Source organism: Mauremys reevesii, linkage group 13, assembly GCF_016161935.1.
Source record: "Mauremys reevesii isolate NIE-2019 linkage group 13, ASM1616193v1, whole genome shotgun sequence".
Lineage (NCBI taxonomy): Eukaryota > Metazoa > Chordata > Testudines > Geoemydidae > Mauremys > Mauremys reevesii.
The window spans coordinates 42,555,676-42,579,446 of NC_052635.1; the positions used below are offsets into that span (position 1 = coordinate 42,555,676).

The window sequence follows — 23,771 nt, forward strand, 5'->3', positions numbered from 1 at the left end:
TGCCTGTGATGCAATTCTTTAAGGCTTGACCCTTACTTAATGTAGTTCATATTTCATTGCTAACATTCTGCAATTCCTGAGCCACAGGTTTTTCCCCATACAATAATAGCAAGCTTTCTGTTACACTCTCTGGACTACTTAGGGCGGGGGAAAGTGATGAGTCAGCAAAGTACCATGCAAATTGAAATTAAGGGAAAAAGATTTAAAAAATTAATAATTTGTTAATAGGAGAAGCAGGTAAATAAGGACTAAGGTGTGGAGGAAATGATAATTTCATGTCCGCATGCTGGGTAATAACAGGAGAGGACTCCATGCTTGTAAAACTAAATTGTCTCTTTATTAAATCAGCTGTGGTTTAGCATTCAAGCCATGTGCTCACAGACTGACTTCCTGGTGCTTCCTCCTGATTCTTCCCTCCTGCAGCCTGTGCTCCTCCCTTCAGCTGCATACAGATTGCTACAATGATAATAATCTATCAGTACATGGAGGTGTTGACACCTAAGAGGCAGATAAATCATTCTGGGGAGAGGGTGTCATTAGGAGCAATGGAATGAAACTGAGTGTGATGCTCCCCCGAGGTACCCAGGCTTGTAAGACACCTTACTACTAGCTGCCCTGAGGTAAAGCTCTCTTGTCTGAAGCTGCTGTGGATCTGCTCCCTGAAACCACCAACCTCTGGCTGCCCAAGTATTGCCTTCCAGGGCCTCGTTGTCTCTGTGAAGGTAGCAAAAGGCACTCTCCAACCCCAGATCCTCCAAGTGTTCCCTGCAGCATCCAGCCCCCTAGCCACTGAACACTCTCAGAAATACCAGGCCTGCTGGTCCAAAGGAACGGGGCACACCAGCTCGTAAGATTCAGCTCAGGGCCAGCACTTGGCTTAACACTTACACACATTCATAACGAGAACAAGAATATGCTTTTGATCAACAAACAGAGATTCAAGTGACAATGAGTCAGAATATTGGGAATAAACAGTTACATATAAAACAAAATCATAACATGCTTTCTAGAGACTAAACTTAACTTCCAGGTTAACCTCCTGTCTAAAGAAGTTTATCTCACCAGAAGTTCATGTCAGAGGCTGAGACCTCTATTCCATGAAGGAAAGCCTCTGTCCTTTAACTTCCTCAGTGAAGGCTGCCTGGGAGTCTTCTCTGCCCCCAGATATAGTCCAGCAAGTGCAGGCTTCCCTCCCCTACTGCGGTTTTTTTCTTTTTCTCTCTCAATCATCATGGCCTTAGAGAGTTGTTCTCTTATAATAACACATACTTTGATCTGGCTTGGATTTTACATTGATTCATGTGTTGTGCGTGAAATTGTTATAGGGTTTGAGACCCACATATCTCTTAGCAGTTTTCAAACCAGAAAATTTCCTAGGTCTCAATGTTATTTTTGCAATGGGTTTTCCACCACTTTCCGTGGGAGATTATTCCACAGTCCAGTACATATCATTAGCAGGCAACTGACCCTGATATTTAGTGTAAAATTTCCCTTTCTTAATTTTTCCCTACAACAATTCCTCTTTCATCTTGGTGTTTATTTGTAGGTCGTGTTCCTTAGCCACCACTCTCAGATACTGATCCTGCAATGAGCTATTCATAAGGCCAGGGATCCACTCACAAAGCTCACTACAGGATTAGAGTCTGCTCAACTACAACGGAATCCATGGGAAGAGGTCCACTGACTTCAGTGAGCTTTGGACCAAGCTTTTACTCATGTCTGTCAGTCATTATTCACTCATCCTGCATATATAATCATATAATTGCCTGTCTGACACCAGTGTCTCATTCTGATATCGGCCTTGCCCCTGTGTCAGAAAGTAGGAGATGTTTGGGGCCTTGCATGTCGGTTTCCCAGTGGAGAAGAAATCAGTGATTATGGCATATGGGTATATTCTGAAAGTAACTTGCTTTATTTACACTTATGTAGCAGTCCTGAAATGAGGTGGCCAAACAGCATGCAGAGCAATCCCTTCTTCCAGGAATCTCAGCCCAATACCAATGCCCAGTTCCCAGGGAGCAACTCTGTCTCAAGAACTGACTCTAATCAGAGTGCAAACTCTAACACAACTCCCTCTCTTTTGATGTTGCCTCTATACATAACCTAGTATAATGCAAAACTGACAGTAACACAGCATGTCTTCCCAAGAGTCAAAACTTGCTCCCACACTAAGAAGGAAGCTTTGGAATACCATGTGTAACAGATCATTTTTCCTCCAGTGTCTGTTCATTTTACGAAGATTCAGTTTAGATATTAAGAAAAACTTTCTAACTATTAGGATAGTTAAGCACGGGAACAGGTTACCTAAGAAGGTTGTGGACCCCTGTCATTGGAGATTTTGAAGAATAGGTTAAAAAAATACCTCTCAGGTATGAACTATACTAAATTCTGTCTTATTATTTATACTATACTAAATTCTGCCTTAGCATGAGGGGGTGGATTAGGAGACCTTGAGACAGTCCCTGATCCAAACAGCTTTATGTTGTTAAAATATTAGTAGTTTATAGCAATAATAAAATATTCATCCTCTTGTGGACACTTCATCTCCTGGCAGGCTTGCCAAAGTAATAAGTTCTGCATTATTGTAAAGGTAGCTGTAATACAGACAGCTAGCAGATTAATCTGAAGTGTCTTTACTTTGTACTGCTATGCAATCATCGATGTTCAGGGATGCAGCTGGAGAGAAAACTCAGTGTTGTAGTATTAGTATTGTAATTTGTAATTAGTATTGATAAATACCAATGACTAAGCTTTGGAAAATTAATTTCCACACAGGAATAGTGCTTATTTTTTATTATGTTTTCATACAATTGTTTGTTATTCTGTAAAGGTTCCATGAAGATAAGTAATCTCAATGAAAGCTGCTTTTTATGTATTGAATCACAAAGAATGCATTGCAGGGGCTGCTGGGAAAAAGCATAGTTATTATCCTGAGAGACCAGAGATATGGTTGAAAATGAGAATCGCTTTTGCCTTGCATTCATAATTCTAACTGTGACTTGCCAAAAATTTGGCTGTAGAGGAGTTGATTGTGCTGCAAAAGGAAAAATACAGCTTGGGAAATACTAAAAAGTACATTGATTGCCACTGAAAAAGTCACCATTTGCCAGGAATTATCCCCACTGTGATCACGGCTTTTCCTCTGTACTTAGAGCAGGATATACCTGTGGCAACTCACAGTTAGAAATTGATACGTTGCCGTTTTGTACGTGATTACTGCACTAAGTCTCTGCCGTGCCACAATACAAATAAGAAGTTATGGAAGCAGTTCATTCCAGCTTTCCGGTCTCACGCAGCTGCCAGTTATTTAAAGCTACACATTTATACTGTTTCAAGGTGAACAAAACAAGATTGTCTGGAGCCACATTATCAATTCCAGAGCAAAAACTCACTGATAAAATAAACAGAGATCACATCAGGCTATGTGTTATTAGTGCTGTTTAGACATCGTTGAAATGCTTAGTATTCAAACTGAATTAATGATGTGACCTTTTTTTCCCCTTTTGGCTGAAGAAAGAAAGTCAATGAACTTCTCTTTTGTGAGCAGAACATTCAGATTCAGAGTCGTTTTTCATATTTTTACATTAAATGCAGTGGCAATGGGTCCTACCTACAAAGTCTGAATACTGTATATATCCAGATATGAGCTTCTTTACAATTCTGGAGTGTTTGTGTAATGACCCCTGCCACGAATAGACAGCAGAGATTGAACCTGGACCCTGTGCACCAAAAAGCACAAACATCTGCCCTGTAGCTAAAGGAGTCACTCTTAGCTGATGCTGGTTGGCTCTTATCTTCTAGGTGGGCTAGCCATTAGCTGGACAACCAATGTGTCAAATTAGATCCAGGGTGGTGGTTCAGTCCGTTATGAAAAAAGAGGCTGACTATGAAGTTCAGATTTGGTTCTTGACCCAAATTTCCCCCCATATCCAGCAAAGGGGATCCACTTTAGATTCATCTCTAATTTTCATCCAGTCAGGAAGTATCTAGGAGGCGTTTCTGCACCCAGGGTTTGTGCCAGTTTCTGCCGACACTAGTTTTATAACACAGCTGGAACTTGCTATGCTTTTCAACATGGACAGATATCCCCAAACAATACAATAAAGACGGGGCTGGGGCTGCTTCTGTGCTCAAGTAGGCTGGTTTAACAGGGGTGGCATGCTGCGTGCTTCAAAAGTTAGACACTCCTACTTCACACCAATGTGAGTGAGCGGAGGAGACAAAATGCTGTTGGGGAAGCAGTGATGCTTGACCATTCCCTTCGTACAATCAAAGCAATTACATGGGACTGGATAACCTCCAACTGTGGCTAAACATCATCACTCTTGAGTAGAGCTTTCATTTCCATTTAATTAAAAGATTATTGTTTAATATATTTTAGTTGGGATTTTAAAACAAGAGAGAGAAGTTGAAGTCCTTAGTTTCTTTGAGGACTAAGAATAGCATCAGATTGGTAATTTACAGTATCAACTGAGAATAAACAATAATCAGACTGTCACTTCAGTGCTGTGTTTTCTTTGGCTTGACGCATCTTGGATATTAAACTGCAAAATAAGGGGAGAAAGAGAGCTGGGTCTTGATCACATTTTAATCATTCATTTCGTTCATTTCTCTGGAGAAAAGGCAGAACAACCTGGCTTGTTGCTGAAGCACTTGCTAGCTGAACTCAAGCTGCTTTTAGGAAGAGAGGAACCTAATTGTCGAAACAAATCCAAAGTGAACTGAGTTTTGTTGGGTTCGTTTTCATTTTAAAGGGGTGAGAATAATGTCAATTAACTTTTTCTTTTCATTATTTCTCTTTTTTCATTGTCGAGGGCCAGTAAATTCTGTCCATGGGAAAAAGGTGATAGCAGGACTGTTTTCAAACATCCATATAAAAAACAAAAGAGAGTCAGAACCATAAATAAGGATGGGTGGTCGGCAATCTTGGGTCCTTGGCAAATCAGAGAGTGACACATGCCAAAACCCCAGCAGTGCATTTCAGCGAGAACCTGACACTTGTCTAAATGCTGAGGATTCCCTGTGCCACTCTGCATTTCTTCTTGCAGATCTTTCCTGATGGTATTGAATGTTTGGAGGTGATGTAAGCTAGCAGTACGCATGGTGACAGACTGCATCCTTCAAGCTTGCTGAGCAACTGCCACCATTTTTAACGGATACCCACCGCAGGGTGCTTCAAATATCTTAACCTTCCAGGGACCATCTGTGGCAAGATTTGCCATTCTCGACACTAGCAGCTTCCAGCTAATGGATTAAGCTTCTCCTGCTCGGCACAAAATACAGTAACTCCTCACTTAACGTCGTCCTAGTTAATGTTGTTTCATTGTTACATTGCTGATCAGTTAGGGAACATGCTTGTTTAAAGTTGTGCAATGCTCCCTTCTAACATCGTTTGGCAGCTGCCTGCTTGGTCCACTGCTTGCAGGAAGAGCAGCCCCTTGCAGCTAGCTGGTGGGGGCTTGGAACCAGGGTAGACCGGCAGCTCCCCCAATCAGCTCCCCGCTCCCGTAAGTTCCCTGTGCTGCAGCCGCCCAGCAGGCTATCAATCAGCAGTTCAGCAGTCCCTCCCCCGACTGCCATGTGCTGCTCCTGCCCTCTGCCTGGGAGCTGCTCCCAGAGACTCCTGCTTGCTGTGCAGGGAGGAAGGGGCGGGGGCTAATGTCAGGGTGTTCCCCTCCCCCCTGCTCCTGGACCACGCTTACACCTTCTCCATGTAGAGCAGGGAGAGGACACGGATGGAGAGAGACAGAGAGAGCCTGGGGCAGCAGCTGCTGTCTCAACTTCCTGATCCACTTAAAAAGACAATGCACTTAAGAGTGGGTCAGCTTACTTAAAGGGGCAGAGTGTATCTCTCTCTCTCCCCCCCACACAAGATGTGTGTCTGTCTCTGTCTGCTATGCTATCTCCCCTCCCCGCCATTCCTGCTGCCTTGTAGAATGTGAGGCTACATTAACAACAAAATATTAACCCTTGAGGGCTCAGCCAAGTGCTAGTTCATCATTTAGCAGCAAGGCATTTCCTGGGAAATATCCCTCCCTCTTCCACCCTCTAACTCCACCACCTCAACCAAGCTTCACAATCATCATAGCTGTGAACAGCATTAATTGTTTGTTTAAAACGTATACTGTGTGTATATCTATATAGTATGTAGTTTTTTGTCTGGTGAAAAAAATTTCCCTGGAACCTAACCCCATTTACATTAATTCTTATGGGGAAATTGGATTCGCTTAACATCGTTTTGCTTAAAGTCACATTTTTCAGGAACATAACAACAATGTTAAGTGAGGCGTTACTGTATTAGGATGTTGTCTTGCGAGATTTATTAAAATTGCTTCATGTTGTCTGTGCACCCAACCTCCTCAGCTCCTTGAAGTGGAATCTGTTTGCAGGAAAGAATGTTAACTGTCGACTGCTAGGCTTCTGTGAGATTTCTTCCCGCCTCCCCCGCCCCCATCCCCACCTCCACCCCCAAACACTCTCCCTCATTAGAACAAGAGGTGAAAGTTGGCTAGAAACGTTAATGTGGCACTGGCACTCACGTTAATGTGGCACTGGCACTCAAACGTGTGCCTGGGCTGTGGTGGACCAATCCTCAACTATGAATCCCTGAGGCTTTGTGGTCAGACTGATGATCTTAATGCCATTTTAAATGATTTCCTTTCTGTCCTTTTGTCATGATAAGTGACTGATGTGCATTGGCTTAAATAATGCAATAGGCTGACTCTGAAAGCCGTATAGAGTGGTGAGGGTGGGGGGGGATGGTCTGAGAATAATTCTTGTCTCCCAGAGCCTTAGTTTCTGAGTTTTAATAATTGGTGACAACGCCAATTATTTCCCTACATCCGGCAAGTGTTAACAGAGAGGGTGATAGACACAAAAAGAAGGAAGTTGGCTTCACTCATGAATAAGTCAATGTGTTACTCCTGCTACACTGGAAGTGGAATGACTTCTTCCAGATGCTGATACTTTGCTTCCCTTTCACCTTCTGTAAACTTAAGCTTGCTAAAAATACCCTACAAAAGCACACATGCTTCAGGGCTACAGAAACACCTGGAAGAGGAGCAAGGAGAGAGTCAAATGAGCTGATTCTAGCTACCCACCTCAAGAACAGTAGCGTTCACACTGCACCTTATTCAGCTGCCTCTGTTGTCATTTTAGGTGACTGGTTCTTTAGTCACCACCTCCGCGCTGTCGATGCTCAGCGCCGGCTCTCCTTTGTCACCTCAGGCTGATTTGCATGGCACTCAGGGAGATGGAAATGGTGATAGACCCCATCAGCAAGGGTGGTCTGTGTACATGTCTCTTTGAAGCCTGCTTCTTTTGGCGTAGACCACTGCATAGCTAGTCAGTGATGGCGTGCAGAGTCTCGTCCTGCCCTCCTATTGTATGGTGCAATGCTTTCCTAATCTGCCTCTTTCTGTATCCTCTGCTGCTGTGGGGGGCCATCTGAGTCATAATGTTATCCCCTCTGGATGCCTATTTCAGTGCCTGAATTTGAGTCTAGTTCTGCATACTTTTGAAAAATATGGGTCTGAAATGTAGAAACTACATTGACGAGGGCTGAAGAATCTAGAGAGATGGATAGAGAACTGGAAGGGGCAAAGTTTTGGTGGCCAGAGCTGCTTTTGGTTTGCACACTGACTGTGCGTTGCAGATGAATGGCAGGCTCAGATCGTTGCAACTGAACCAGCAGTTCATGCATGGTCTTGAAGTGCACTCTCACACGCGGAGACTAGATAAGGAGTCTCAGTTGGGCTGAAAATCGATCCCTTAAATCCTCCCCACTGTGCCTTCCCCTGATTGGAAGGAGCTTTTTCCTTATTGGGGATTCACCTTCTTGGAGCCCCAAAGATCCTCATATTTCCCACCTGCCACCCTTAAAGCCTGACAAGTTTTGACTTTCATTTTTCTGCTAAAGGAAAGGAGAAGACTCCCCTTCAAAGCCTATCCTCTTCACTCGTTAATCAGCCAGAGGTGGCTGCTCTTGGGTGACACAAATCAGTGCCATGTTTCTTTCTTCTTTCTTTATCTTCTTGTACCCTCAGGTGCATAGGCATCCACCAGTTTCCTCCATTTATTCCAGTCTTGGCTCTGTTCAGGCTTCTGAGTGCCAGGTTCATGGATTTGGCTTTTTCCTTTGTTCTTCTGTGTCATGTTTCTCCAGGTGGCCCTCTTTTTCTCTTTCCAGGTGGTGTCCATATTATCACTTTCTGTGGAAATTGTGTTGGTGGCATCCTAAAAGCATGTCTTCAATATATCCATCATCATCTTCTTACCATATCTGATGCGTTAAATTGGTTTGTGCTACTTAGTATTTCTGGTTTTGCAAGAAACTTTTTCCAATGGACTCTGAAGATCTTACACAAGCATTTACTCTGGAATGAGTTGATCTTATAAATGTCTAAAGGAGGACATAACATAAGAACATAAGAACATAAGAAAGGCAGGCAATGATCAAGTGATCTCTCTCCTGCCATCCATCTCCATCCTCTGCTAATAGCATACATTATGGGGGCGTTAAAATTTTAAATGTTTGGGTCACCGCCAATCATGCTACTTTTCCAAATAGTTTCAAGTTTATGAAAGTTGTTTGCTACTTTTGATATTTGTTACTTGACATCTAGCATGATGTCACCATCACAGAACATCTTATTCCCTATGTAGTTATAATGACTTACTACTTCCAGTGTTTCTTCATCCACTCCAACAGTTACTTCTGGGACATTGACAACCATATATTTTGTCTTCCCTGTGTTGATGAACAAACAAACTTGCTTTGCTGTATCTACCGAAAGCTGGGTCTTTTCTTCCATTAAGCAATGTGTTGAACTAAGCAGGCGATATCATCAGTTAAAAACAAGGTCAACCTATTGTGATTTATCATTTTGTCTTTGCGATGCTTCTTCAGTGAAACTTATCTTCAATCAGCCCAAATGAAAAGAGAAGACTGGGACATTCAAAGTTCCTTGGGGGATGGGGACCACAGTATGGTGATGAGCACTGTAGAAATGCTAATCAATAAACAGTCATTTATATATGCAATTACTGCAGCTGCGCATACAATCATGGTTAAATGCAGAAGCAACCTCAGCAGTCAGATGTTCATGTCACTGTCAGAAAATGTAGGTCATAAGCCAAGGGTTGGAGTAAGGAGAAGACCTTTCTTTGCTGAAAGTCTGTTTCTAAGAGCCCCAATAATATTATAATGAGCTACCCCTCCCTTGTTAGGGTGGGCGTAGTTTGAGAGAGTAGCTGGGGGAAGTGAATTGGATTCTTTTGGTGGGCGGTGCTGTCTGTCACCAGCTCCAAGGCAGGTGCTGCTGTGTGAGGGTTCTGGCTGCCTCTACTGCTGAGGTTACAATATTTAGCATATGTGCAGCATGTATATCGGCATAGCTCCACGGGAGTCCTCTGACATTTCCATAGATGTCACCAGTTTACACCAGTTGAGGATTCGGCCCCTCATGTTGAGATTTACAAGCACTGTGTCTGGTGAATCCTCACAGCACCCCTCAGAGGCATTTACATCCTATCCATCCCCATTTTATAAGCAAGGAACCTGTGGCACAGAGAGGTTGAGTGACTTTCCCAAGGCCACACAGGGAGTCAGTGGCAGGACATAGTAGTTCCTCAACACTAGAACTTGGCTTGGTTTATAAGACTGTGCTGCCTCTTTCCTTCATTCTCTGACTAAGTGACCATAATGATGTTCTCTTATTCTCTGCAATTCTCTTTTGGAGCCCTTCATTGTGTAATTACTTTTTATAATACAGGCTATTTCCTGTCCCTGGGGAGCCAAAATCAGGACTGTCACATGCCAGAGATAATCAGTGCTTTCTCTTTTCCCATCAGCCTGCAGTGAATAAAACCCACTTTCAGACCTGTCCTCCAGCCCTCCTTTATCATTTCTGGTTTGTTGCAGTAACTCAGCAATGAACAAATGCTTCAGTGACAATCTGCCTTGCTGCCGATTGACATGAAGATGAGACAAAATTCCTTGCTGTTTGATTAGCTTGTTGGGTCTCCAGTTAGATACCCGTGCCCTTTATTTTACAGGCCAGTTTCCCCCCTTTGAAAGATGCTGGATTTCTCAGCTTGAATGGTTCAGTGATTGACTAAGTTTGCAGAGACCAGTGGCAAGTTTTTGCCATTAACTACTATGTTAAAATAATTCTTTTTAGTTTGGTACTAGGCAAAGAGTGGGAAGAGACAATGCACCGGGAATGCACAGACAATACAGATTGTATGACTGAGTAAGCTAACTCATAAAGCTCACAACTTCCATAAAGCTGGTTGCAACTTTGTTTTATTTCACAGACAGAGGGTTTCAACCTAGCTCCACTGGATATCTGTCAGTGTAAGCTTTAAAAAAAAACATTTGATCAGTTGGCACAATGGATGGTCTCAGATCAGGAGAGGCTGTGGATTGGGAGGGTGGGGTTGGGTGGGGGTTGTAATTCAGTGGGGCTAGGCTTTCCCCCAGGTTCTGAAGTCAGCAGAAGCTTTGTCATTGCTTTCATAGGGCCAGGATTTTCACCCCTGTGCACTGGCAGAGTTTACGTGGTTCCTTCCAATGCTGCTATTATTGCTTGTCCGTAGTTAATTATACAGCAGCAGAAGTTTACTAGATGGGCTTTGCTTGCATCTGTGCTGTGAAATATGGGCATTTCCTCCCAGGTAGCTGTGCAGGAGGCTGAGTGTGGACAAAGGCTCAAATGTTCTTTTATCACAATATAGGGCTATGATTGTTGTATTATTGTTATTTACATTTTTATGAACACTTCTAGGAGCGGAGGACCAGGTTTATTAACCTCCTAGAAGAACAGGGCTGTTCCTTGGGAAAAGAGAATCCTTTCCCTCCTTTTTAGCCTTTAAGGATGGACGTGAAGGAGAGGGAGGAACTATAGACTCAGGGAAAAGGATTGGAGTCTGCGTGGAGATGAAAATAGGACAAAGATAGAGAAGGGGGTGGTAATTCAGTGGCTGGGGTGGAGCCATGGGGATTAAGGCGGAGCAAAAGGAAGGAAGATAAGAACAGAGAGGCTGGAGCTAAATTGTCATGGGAGGTGAAGGTGAAACCAAGGAGCTTATATCAGATGCAGTAGTTGCCATGCAATCAACCTCTCATTTTCATGTGTACTAAACTCATTCAAATTTGGTTAAGTTCCCCAGATAAGTTATAAAATTATAAAGGGGCTTTTATATAGTTGGTAAGAGGAGTTGTAACAAATGCCAGGAGCTGCAGAGATGCTATAGTAACATAATATAATTGCTCTCAAAATAGCAGGCAGATCACATGGAAAAGTAAGTATCCCTGGCTTTTGACAGTGCTTAGAATGCTTCTCAGTGTCATGACTAATGAGCCCTATAATGTCTATACACTACAAAGTTTAAAATGGACCTGCCTTCTCAGAACCCCTCACGAGGACAAGTCAAATTTCTTTCTCTTCTCATTTTCTTCAGATACAATGTCTTTCTTCTAATATTATTTTTCATTAATTCCTCTTTATGGCCAAAATGTTCAGAAGTCACTATTGATTTACCTCTGAAAATCAAGTCTCCTTAACGTGTCTCAACATAGGCACTCAAAAATCGAGGCACCTAAAATCTCCAGTCATTTTCAAAAAATCTCGGCCCTTCATTTTTAATTGGTTTTAGCAGCTGTGAAAAGTGCCAAATTGATAGACCAGGGGAAAAGATCAATGTAAATTGTTGGCTTCCCATCCCTGTGCCTCATAGAAAGAATACCTCTAAAGCTGCCGAGGTAGCTGAATGCATAGATCCATGAAATCCTTAGCCTCCATGAAATGCATAGATGCATTATCAAATGACACTGTGAATTGTGAAGGTGGGTTTTATGACTTGGACAGTGGGAGTTTGGATTATGATTATTTTGATTTGTATGCTGCCTCTGTTAGGAACTAAACTGATAGATCACCAGTTTATGTCATATATATCATAGGTTTTAAGTTAAAGCAAACAAAACAAAGCTTGACATGAATATTTTAGCATAATTCAGTGCTACTTTGTGGGAGGCGTGCAGTTGGGTTGCCATCAACCAAGGCTTATGACTGACATCCCAGAGGCTTGTACCTAGAAGGGTCTAATTGGGGAAGTTATACCTTTAAAATGACCTAATGCTTCATCGGTAAAATTCATCTTATGAAACGTGCCACTTCTTTTTTATTAAACAATCAGTTGTCAGGATTGTCTGTAAGGCTTTCATTACTCAGGAGTCAGCTGTCATTTGCCTGGATTATGCTTCTATAGAGGTGTCTGCTTAATTTTAATTCAGAACATTATAATTCTGTTATAGCAGCATTTCTCAAACTGGAGTCACCGCTTGTGTAGGGAAAGCCCCTGGCGGGCCAGGCCAGTTTGTTTACCTGCCCCATCTGCAGGTCCGGCCAATTGCAGCTCTCACTGGCTGCAGTTCGCTGCTCCGGGTCAATGGGGGCTGCTGGAAGCGGCGCGGGCCGAGGGACATACTGGCCGCCGCTTCCAGCAGCTCCCGTTGGCCTGCAGTGGCGAACCATGGCCAGTGGGAGCTGCGATCGGCCGGACCTGCGGACAGGGCAGGTAAACAAACCGGCCCGGCCCACCAGGGGCTTTCCCAACACAAGTGGTGACCCCAGTTTGAGAAACACTGTAATAGACTAGAGCAGAAATGGGGGCACAGAATCCTTCCCCCTCCTCTAAACTTCTAGTATTCTTTGTTGCTAGTTGCGATGTTCTCTTTCCTGGTCTTGTATTAAAATAAATTAATCCTGGCTTTTGTTTTAATACTTTCCTAGTGGTAGTCACAGAAGAGAGGAACAGCGGTGTCTGTTTACTCTGTTTCTCCTGGAGTCTAGACAGCCTAAGAGCCAAAATCAATATCTGGCTTAGACCTTTTGCCATTTTAAGGGTAATTCGAAATGTAAAGAGAACCTGTAAGTCTTTCCGAATCTAAGACCTTCTTACAACAGTCACCTACCAAAAAATAATGAAGGACAAGATCCTGGAAATAGGGCTTCAGTAGGAAAATCTGCAAAAAGGCTAGTTTATGAAATGCCATTATGTGTCCATGAAAAGCGTTGAGTTCCTAACACTCCAGCACACCTGTTTAATGCTGAATCAGCATTTTCTCCCTTCAGTATTTCCATGTTCCTAGAGATGGGCTGAATGTGAAGTTTCCAATCTATCAAGTAACCATTAGTAGAGCCTGTTGTTGATGGCTGCCATCTTGGTTTACACGCCAGGGAATGAACCAGGGACCTCCAGAGCTGGTGCCTGGAACAAACTCACATCCTCTCTGGCCACACTATGACCAGTGGGTTACAAGGCATAACAAGTATGTCAATACGATTCAGGATCCAGGTGACACAAGATTTCCTTTTCTGATTAATCATGCTAGTTAGGGCCACACCATTTCTTATAATATATGGATGTTTGTCAGGTCTTGTTGTATTTTTATGCCTGCAGTACAGTATATAAACAAACCCATTTGTACCTCACATTACAGTAGGACAGGATGTAATTTTCTCCTTTTAAATTTCCTAATACCGATAGGTCTAAAGACTTGGGTAGGTCTGTTTCACACCCATCTCTTGCTGGATCACAGAGCTCAGGTGAGGACTGTGTCATTAAGATCAACATAAGATGGAAAGGAGTCAAGTTCTTTTTTTAACAACGTATTTTTGCCAAAAGAGTATTAACTAAATAGAAACAGGTACAAAATGTACTTTAAAAGTTAGCGGCAATCTACTCTGCATTTGCTGTCATTTAACTTTTGTTTAAAATACCAGTCTTAGTGTGTTGCTCTCTCTGCTCATATTTCTCCACTGCTGACAACCAAACACTTTCACTTGTCTCCACTATATACATAAGCTAGAGAGATTTATTAGTATGAACAGTTCTCCAGTTCTTCCTTGCAGAAACCCCGTTTTTCATAGCGAAAAAACCCAACCCCAAACAAACCACCGCACAAGTGTTATAATCCAGGTATAGCATGAGCCATAGCCCACTGAAATCAGTGGGAGTCTTTCCGTTTATCTCAATGGGATCGGGCCCTTATTTTTATTCTTAACTGTAGGGGGATAAAGCCGCCTCTTTCGTTACATTAGTCATCATTCCCCTTTTTTCCTGTATATTCCCTGGTTTCCACATAGTGGTGAAGAGCTTGTGAGTGTCTTTTTGATGGGTCAAAAATAGGTCTCTTGCCTTTGAAAGGTTTCAATGCATTTTGATTTAGCTTTTAATTCCGATTTCAGGATTACGGCGATTGCTTGCATTATGTGCATGTGCAAACACTAAATAAAAAGGCGTTTCTTCATGCAGGACGGGAAAAGCTCTGAGTATGAGTTTTCAGATCATATAAGAAAGGCTACTGCCTTTGCTTCTGGTGGGTATCGATGGGCAGGAATTTGCATGAATTGTAGAAGGCGTGTGGGGAAAGAGGTTATTGTGACACTAATCACCAACATGCATCTTTCAATATAAAAAAATACAATACATCTTTCATGCAAATTGTGGACCAGATCCTCAGCTGGTGTAAATGAGCATTGCCCTATCTGCTTTTCCAGAGTTAAACAATGCCTTGCATGGGGGAAAGAACATCAGAGCTATAGGCCAGGGTGAAGAGAGAAGTTTTTAAATGAGATTGGACTCAATGGACATGGTGAGGTAGAAGGAGGCTTTTTTGGGTGGCAGTTTTGCTGCAGAGGAGCAGGATCTTGCATCAGCAGTGTAAAGGGACAGTGATGAGACTGGAAGTGGATAAGAAGAAATGGAGAAGGGGAACTGGAGACAAAGTCCTTGAGACCATCAAGGACATGGAGGAAAGTGGTTAGAGAGAACGAGGACATGTCTGAAGTGGCTCTTGAAGTGAAGCTGTCTGGACTGGGGTGATTCTGCTGCACTTCTTTGTATGTTTAAGCAGGGAGACACATACAAAGAAAAGCACCTAAAAAAGAGATGCTGTCAGCAGCAGTAAAACTGATGCACAGAAAATTCCCATGGGTTGGCACAAATTTGCCTTTGCTTTGGTGTCTTTCCTCTTCTCTGACAATATCACTCACAGGCTGATTAGCAACAAAGACCCAGCAGGGAGTTGAGTCTCAAAAACATTTAATTCCTGTCTCAAACAAAATAAAGTGATGGCTCCCTGAGCCTGTAATTCCATAGAAGTTAAATAGAGGGAATGACTCTTTTCAGTGCTTGCTGTTCCCACCAGTCTGACCTGAGACACATACCAGTCCCATGTAGGCACATCTAAGGGACAGGCAATTCCATGTTTATTTACCTCGGCTTTTAATCTGGCAAACACCTTCAAAACCATATTAAATGAAAGGGTGGAATTGTGCGGGAAGTGTGGAGTGCTGCTCTGCCCAAAAAACAAGCCGCACCCACCCAGCCCTGCCATCTTGAGATGTCAAACCACTGCCACTTACCGTAGATGGTGCCGTTCTTCACAATACGCGTTTCCCTCTTCTTCCTTATGCCTTGTACATACAGTGACATCAGCTGATCAGCGGCCCTCTTCTTTCTTGAACACAATAACAGTGAAATAATTTATAATGCTGATATTTAAATTCCCATCATGAGGCTTCACAATTAACATCATGTTGAGAATAACAGAGCTTATTCACACATCTCTGAGCTAGTGCTTATTCATTTGAAAAACATGTAAATTGAAACTGGGCCAGATACTAGCCACTCCTTAAGAAATGGTACTTACCTTCTATGTATACTCATCTGCATCTTATACGGATGTGTGGCTAATCTGCATTATCAGCTTTTGTTATCTGTATGGCCATCTTGCCCGTGTTATATTTTTTCTACACTGTTAGCTTTATCTTTGATCCCAGGTAGGACTGTGTTACCTTGAGATTAGAGCAAGACACTGGAAACCAGTTGGAAAATTTTCTTTCAAATGAAATTTTGACAACAAATGGATAAAATATTTGTGAAATCTTTTGCACAAAAATGTTTTTGACCAGATCTAGTTCTGTTCTGTTAGCTCAATTAGCTTCTCTGTGTCTCAGTTTCTCCTCCACCTGTAAGATGGGATAATAACATTTATCTCATTCCCAGGAAGTGGTGAGGCTTGCTTAATGAATGTTGGAAATCCTTGGAAATCCATGTCCAAAAGGTGCTGAATGAATTCAGCCTTTATCTCCATTCGCTACATATCCTCCATGCAAATTCATTAGTGTCTGAACACATGAGCTAATGAGAATTCTCCACAGTTGAAGGTTGAAATTAAAATGCTGCAATTACCAAAATATCTCCCATTAGGTGGAATTATTTATGAGAAGTTGTCACTTGAAAGGCTCTCCATATGTTTTACTGAATCAGAAATGAAAGGGGGTTGTAATGTTCTGCTAGGAGAATTGGCTCCGGGGTCTTGTTTTCCTACCATACCCATAGGACAAGTTGACTAGAAAAACAGATGGAATCAAAACCTGAAAGTTCTGAATTAGCGTCTTTCTTATTATAAGTAAAACTTGAGGTTCAGACACAATTCATGCAAACCAATTCTTGTCATGGTATATGAAAGGTCAACATTTCATTATGGTTCCTCAAATCATAGAGGAGCATTAAGATCTGTGGTTGAAAGATAATCAAAAGCTGCCTGAACCAAAGTTGTCAAATTAATTTGAGCACTGTGAGTCTGCTTTGGCATAAAAAGACCCTGATCCAGTGAAGTCCTTAAGTGCATGCCTTGATTCATAGATGTCAAGGCCAGAAGGGACCACTGTGATCATCTAGCCTGACCTCCTGTATAACACCAGCCATACAAGTTCCCAAAATTAATTATTATTTTTGAACTAGATCATATCTCCAAAAAAGAAAAAATCCAATCTTGATTTAAAAAATAGCCAGTGATGGAGACTCCACCAGGACTCTCAGTACTGGTGTGGGGGGTGAGAGCCCAGGGCTGGGGTGGGGGACAGCCAAAAAATTTTTTGCTTGGGGTGGCAAAAACCATAGAGCTGGCCTTGGCTTGACCTTAAAAACCTCTAAGGAAGGAGATTCCACCACCTCCCTAGGTAACCCATTCCAGTGCTTCACCACCCTCCTAGTGAAAAAGTTTTTCCTAATATCCAGCCTAAACCTCCCCCACTGCAACTTGAGACCATTACTCCTTGTTCTGTCATCTGCTACCACTGAGAACAGCCTAGATCCATCCTCTTTGGAACCCCCTTTCAGGTAGTTGAAAGCAGCTATCAATTCCCCCCATATTCTTCTCTTCTGCAGACTAAACAATCCCAGTTCCCTCAGCTTCTCCTCATAAGTCATGTGCTCCAGCCCCCTAATCATTTTTGTTGCCCTCCGCTGGACTCTTTCCAATTTTTCCACATCCTTCTTGTAGTGTGGGGTCCAAAACTGGACACTGTACTCCAAATGAGGCCTCACCAATGTCGAATAGAGGGGAATGATCACGTCCCTCAATCTGCTGGCAATGCCCCTACTTATACAGCCCAAAATGCCGTTAGCCTTCTTGGCAACAAGGGCACACAGTCGACTCCTATCCAGCTTCTCATTCACTGTAACCCCTAGGTTCTTTTCTGAAGAACTGCTGCCCAGCCGTTCGGTCCCTAGTCTGTAGCAGTGCAGATTCTTCCGTCCTAAGTGCAGGACTCTGCACTTGGTCCTTGTTCAACATCATCAGATTTCTTTTGGCCCAATCCTCTAATTTATCTAGGTCTCTCTGTATCCTATCCCTACCCTCCAGTGTATCTACCACTCCTCCCAGTTTAGTATCATCTGCAAACTTGCTGAGGGTGCAGTCCACACCATCCTCCGGATCATCAATCTAAATGCCCAATGTGAAATTCTGATCAAATCGCCAAATTTTGTCTGATTTTCACCCAAAATCAGAAAGTCCCCTGAAACTCTTCCTTGATTCATAAAACGTTCTCAGACATCAGCCAACCAGTTTCTTCCAGAGGTGAAATTTTTGGCTCCATTGAAATCAGTGAGAGCTTTGCCATTGACCTCAGTGGGACCAAGATTTCACCCCCAGGTGAATTTGTCCTGGTTTTAGGTAGAGAGAGGCCTGAACCGAAAAGCCCAGGTCAATAAATGCCCAGAAGTTTGGACGTTTCAGTATCCAAAGCCAAACCTGGATCCAATTTGGATGGGTGGCATCTATCACTAGTTTTATGGTTCATTACTGATTTCCCGTCTTATGAAATAGGAGGGGTAAATAGTTAATCTACAATGTTTTTGTGATCCATTGGCATTAGATTACCTGTTTTTTGTGTTAGTTAAAGCACTGACAGTTCCTAGTAGCAGCAATATCTTCTTAGGCTTAGAAATCATTCCTCAGTTTAAGGGCAGAAGGGGCCACTCTGAGTGTTGTTTCTTTTTGCAACTTATTAGCCTTTTAAAAAAACAAATACATTTTAGATAAATGAACATGAAAACGGCCAGTTTTTCATTCCTGCCTTGTTCTTCAGAAGAAAAGCAGTTAAATTACTTACATTTTGAAAGGTATCAGATAGAGTGAAATTTGAGGAAATAATCAGGCAGGAAACTGAGAAGAAGAAGGTTTCACTGGAAAACCAATTTGCACTTTATTGAGACAGATATGTGCAAAGGTATTTGCCTGGCTGGTTCACTTGGATTGCCTTTGATAGAGTTTAAACAGATATCTCACTATTCTCAGCTGTTCAGTCTGAATTCTTTGCCTCTTCATGTTCAGAAAAGTGACTCAAAAAACCCAATATACAATGAACTCTTCTTAAAAATGTACAGATAAGAAATGCCGCTCATTTTTTGGTCACTGAAATGGTGCAGAAGAGACCAGACACATGATACTCAAAGTACAGATACCGAAATGCAGCTCTGAATTATTCATGGGATTACAGCAGTTGCTATTTAGTTACTTAGGTCTAGTCTACACTACAGAGTTAGGTCAACACAAGGCAGCTAATGTCATCCTAACTCTGTTAGCATCTCCACTAAAATGTGGCTCCCACTGATATAACTCATCCGCTATGCAGTTTAATAACTCCACCTCCACGAGAGATGTAGCGCTTAGCATCAGTGCAGATGCTAAAATTACTTATGTCGACCTTAGAGGCCTCCAGGAGGTGTCCCACAATGCCCCACTGTGACCGCTCTGGTCACCGTTTTGAATTCCTCTGCCCGGTGGCCAGGTACACAGCTACATGCCCATTCCCTTTTAAATTCCATATCCTGTTTGCTCAGTATGGAGAGCTCACCTAGCAACTGCCCAGCCGACCACGCCAGCTCCACGCTGCAGACGCACTCCTGCCTGGAGTACACAGGAGTGGCATTAAAGTCCCTGCATATCATTCAATGGATGTATAGTATTTCCTAGCATTCCTGTACCCTCATGTCATGGGGGATGAATTCGTAGATTCATGGAGTTTAAAGCCGAAAGGAATCCTCATCATCTAGTCTGACCTCCTGTGTGTCACAGGCCATTAGATTTCACCTAGTTACCTCTATATTAAGTCCAACAACTTGTGTTTGGCTAATGTATATCTTCCAGAAAGTTATCCAGTCTTGATTTGAAGACATCAAAATATTATCAAGATTTGGGAAATTAGCCCTTGTGATGCACCAAGTATATATATTATAAATTAGGACTGCCCCGTGTTTGTCCATATTGAATCAGGTCATGATCATGATTCCCTAGGCAACCACCAACTTCTAGTACAGTGATTAATTAATCTTTATGTCATAGTGACATCCAAAATAGAGTTACCTCATTTTTGGTTTAATACCTTTTGTGTTAGAAAGTTATCATCTATAATTTTTAGAAACTAATGATTTTTTACTACTGGCTGCCTGGGGCCTCCATCTTATGTTGCTCAATTGGAGGTCTCCATAACAACATAATTTTTCTTTCCACACACTACAGACAGGTCCTTAGAGAGTAAATCATCCTGTTTTTGTGTTTTGATTTGGTGGTCTGTAACAGTCCCCTCCCAGTACACTCTCCTGCGCTTTGATAACTAGCTCATTGATTCATATGCATTAAAGAGCTCATGGTTCTGAGTTATCAATAACTCTAAAGCAGGTAATGGTTGGAATATGGGTCCTTATTGCACAAAACCTATCCTTTCAGCTTCACATCAGTTGTGCAGGCAATGGTTCACCTCCAGTATCTTCTGCCTTCTCCTCATGGAACTTAGAAGGGGAAGACCCATTTGGACTTTCCTCTTCTTCAGCTCCCTTCCAAGATCCCTGATGTCTTCTGTATTCTGTGTAGTTCCACAGGATGCCATTAATTGGTTCTAATGCGTATCATCTCCAGTGGAGACTTGTCAGATGACTTCACAGTCCCACCCAATCTTAGCATTATATCTTTTATTTTTGTTCACAAAAGACAGCACCTCCTTGTTTCCCTTACTAAATTCTCTGTCCAATCATCTTGATGTAGAGTGATTGCTTGCCTTCTTAAGATAGTTGAAGAACCTCTTTTGGTAGCTACTTGCTTTGTACCACAATGACACCTATGAAGAATGCCTCCTATAGCTTTCAATTCCATTCCTCCAAAAACAGTTGTAGTTGACTCACTGGATATCTGATAATGACTTGCTACTTCCAGCTGGGTTTAATGCCTCCTGGCTTTCTTTCCCCTCTTGGTCACAAATCACCATTCTGCTTCTTCAGTTTCTACTTTATCTAGTTCCTGTATCAGTGATCCTTCCTCTTGTGGCATCTGTGGCAACAATTTCTGAATCTGGTTGTCCAAGAGGTCTTCATTTTTTCGATGCTACACAGTGATGAAACTTGGGTTTCCATACCATGTACTTTCTCCAATATGGCCACCAGCGTGCGTTTCATACACCAGAAGTCTCTTCTGTCTTCCAGAAGGAAAACCTGGCACATCCATGACAGTTCACCGCAGTTTTTCTCTCATTGTCCATATCCGTTGCCTAGTGAGCAGCCATTCCTAAATGGAAGGAATCACACCCCTCCTTGGAAACACCCTCTGTTTAGTGCTTCTGTTCCCTTCTTAAGGGGTTCACCTGGCAACTGATTTATTTACTTAGTCTCACTGTTTTGCTCCACCCTCTCACTGACAGGGATGGATTAACCTCCCTGGGACTTCAAACATTGGGTCTGATCTGAAACCCAAGTATCCTAGCCATGTGGAGACATGAGCAAACAGTTCTCTCTCACCTGGCCAGTTCAGCAGTCCAAAACCCCAGCCAACCAGTCCTCCTGAAGTCAAACAGCCCAAACCCACGGCTCACTAAGGCCCTTTACCTCCAAGTATGGCACCTGCAGCTACACCCTCTGAAACTCCCTTGACCGACACTCTGGTACACCTGAAGAACCTGAGGAGCCAGATAGCAGCCGATCCTATTGCTACGCTCCCACTCCTTCCCGAGCCACCCAGCCAAGCCGTGTTGCACAGAACTAGACTTGTAGAGGATGCACACCCTCTCCGGAGATGGCTGTATTTCAGGGGTACTGTGTGAGTAATGGGATAATCCTGCAATCCCTCTCTGGGAAATAGTCCTGCTGATGTCAACAGGAGTTTTGCCTGAGAACTTCAGCTTTGGGTCCATAGTTTGTAAAGCGCTTTGGAAGATGAGGAGAAGTCCTAACGTCAGGCTGTGTTTTGCAACTGCATCTCCATCGACTTTAATGGGAGATGCAAATGTTCACCACCATTCAGCATCAAGCCTAAGCTGACAAAGGTTTTAAGGACACTTTTGCAAGTTCTTTTGTAACCGTAGTTATGACACAGTTTCTAATTTTCTAAAGTATTGTCAGTCATCTTTGCCAAGCTGCATTTGGTGCCCACAGAGGCTGTGTTGTCAAATCCAAACCCTCCTCTTTATGTAAATGAGGGCTATCGCTTGCCAATAGTAAAAAATAGAATGGGCAATGCACAGTATAGCCAGCGGCTGTGGTTCTCTCATTGGTTATTATCAGCTCTGCGTTGATTTGCATCTGTAGTTTGCAGAAATTGGCACTAAATTTCTCTCATTTCCCTCAGTAATGGATCTGACAAACACTAAAATTACAGTGAAGCCATCCAGCAACATCCAAATAGCACAAGCTTTTTACAAATGGCCTTAATGAAGGGGATGAGGAAAATGGTCACCATCAATTTTTTGGCATGCAGTCTGATAAATAATAACAAAACCCATAAATGTTGTCTGTGAGCTACTTGTTGTGGGGCAACAAAGACAACAAACAAAGGCCTTTCCATTTTGTGTTTGCGTGCCCTGAAGCTAGTTGTTAGTTGGAGAAAATAAATTAAAAATTAAAAAAAACCCACTCTAAATAGTCAATTTTGGGCTATGAATATTTATGACAATATTGGACTTGAAAATCTGAAATAATTTAAATGTCATAAATAGTGTAAAGTCTTTCCTTTAGAAGATAAATCAGAGAAATGATTCTTGATTACTGATCATAACAGTGGGAAATTAGCATCTTTGGTCTTCAGAAAATTCCCCAGAACAATAACCCTTTTGTCCTATCACCCTTTAAGCCAAATATTTTAAGAAGATGACAATTAGTTTTAATTAAAAAAATAAACTGGTTGCTTATTTATTAGCTAAGTAATTAGCTGGGAAAGCCTGGCTGCATACTTGATGGTGCTAGGTCACCTCTTCTCCGCAAGGGTTCTGTCTCCAAGACTATTTTGAGTGGAATGTTTTATGTTGGAGCCAGGATCTGTTCCTGTTTTGGGGAAGCCATTGTTTTAGTTAGAGATGAGCCCTTGTATTAAAGCTTGTATTTAAAAAGTATATTATTTTAATTGATGTATTATATAACACAGCTACGAGGGCCTTCTGTAAATGCAGCCAGCTGCAATCTGTGCAGAACCCCATGTAACGACCTGGACCCCCCTTTCGGGGTGCCACCAAATGTGCTGGGGTCCCACTGAGCCCGCCTATCCCAGCAGCCTGGGTTTCCCTTACTCTGTGTTGCTGTGACCGGCTCTCAAGCCCCTTTCCAGCACACACACAAGTAGGGACGCACCCAGCTGTAAAATCACACAGAGCCTGCGATCAGCTCTCTGTAGGAGGACTCAGCTAGGGGATTGCCCAGCACTCACATGCTCACCTCCTTTGTGGTGTAAACCCCAAAATAATATTGTTTTGTGCTGTATCGAGAGATCTGCACAGCGCAAGCTCATAAAAATTACCCCCTCCCTCAATGTGGAGGGAGATATGCACAACACTTTGCCCCCCTCCCCCCCAATATGAATTGCACAAACTGGGTTTTGAAATAAATAAAAAATAGGTTTATTAACTACAAAAGATAAATTTTAAGTGGTTATAAGGGATAGCAAACAGAACAAAGCAGATTACTGAGCAAATAAAACGAAACACACAACCTTAGCTTAATGCACTAAAGAAACAGGTTACAAATAGTAATTTCTCACCTTGGATTTTGTTTGAGGCGGTTGCAGAGTTTCTGCAGCTTAGAGTTCCAGTTATTTCTCTTCGTAGGCTAGACCCTGTCTCAGCCTGAACTCAGCCCTTGCCTTTCTCCAGCTTAGTTCCTTTGTCTCTTCAGGTGCTTTCAGCAGTCTTCCTTCTTGGAGCAGGAGCTAATGGAGAAGAGCCTTGTTTGGCTCACTTCCCAGCCTTAAGTAGGATTTACATAAGGTGGGAATCCTTTGTTTCCTGTGGAAAATACCAGCAGTGTCCAAGGTGATACTCCGTACTAGGTGACATCATCATGTGACCCTGCAATGCCAAAGCAACATCCCAGGAAGCTTCTCTTCAAAGTTCTATTGTCCTTCTTAAATGGCCCATTCGGGCTGATTGCCTACCGTC

At 42.6% G+C, this 23,771-nt stretch overlaps 1 protein-coding gene across 1 annotated transcript in view; it reads left to right on the forward strand.

The window, feature by feature from the left end:
- NTSR1 (neurotensin receptor 1) overlaps nt 1-23,771 on the forward strand; it is a 94,482-nt gene that overhangs the window by 24,640 nt on the left and 46,071 nt on the right. The window lies entirely within an intron of this gene.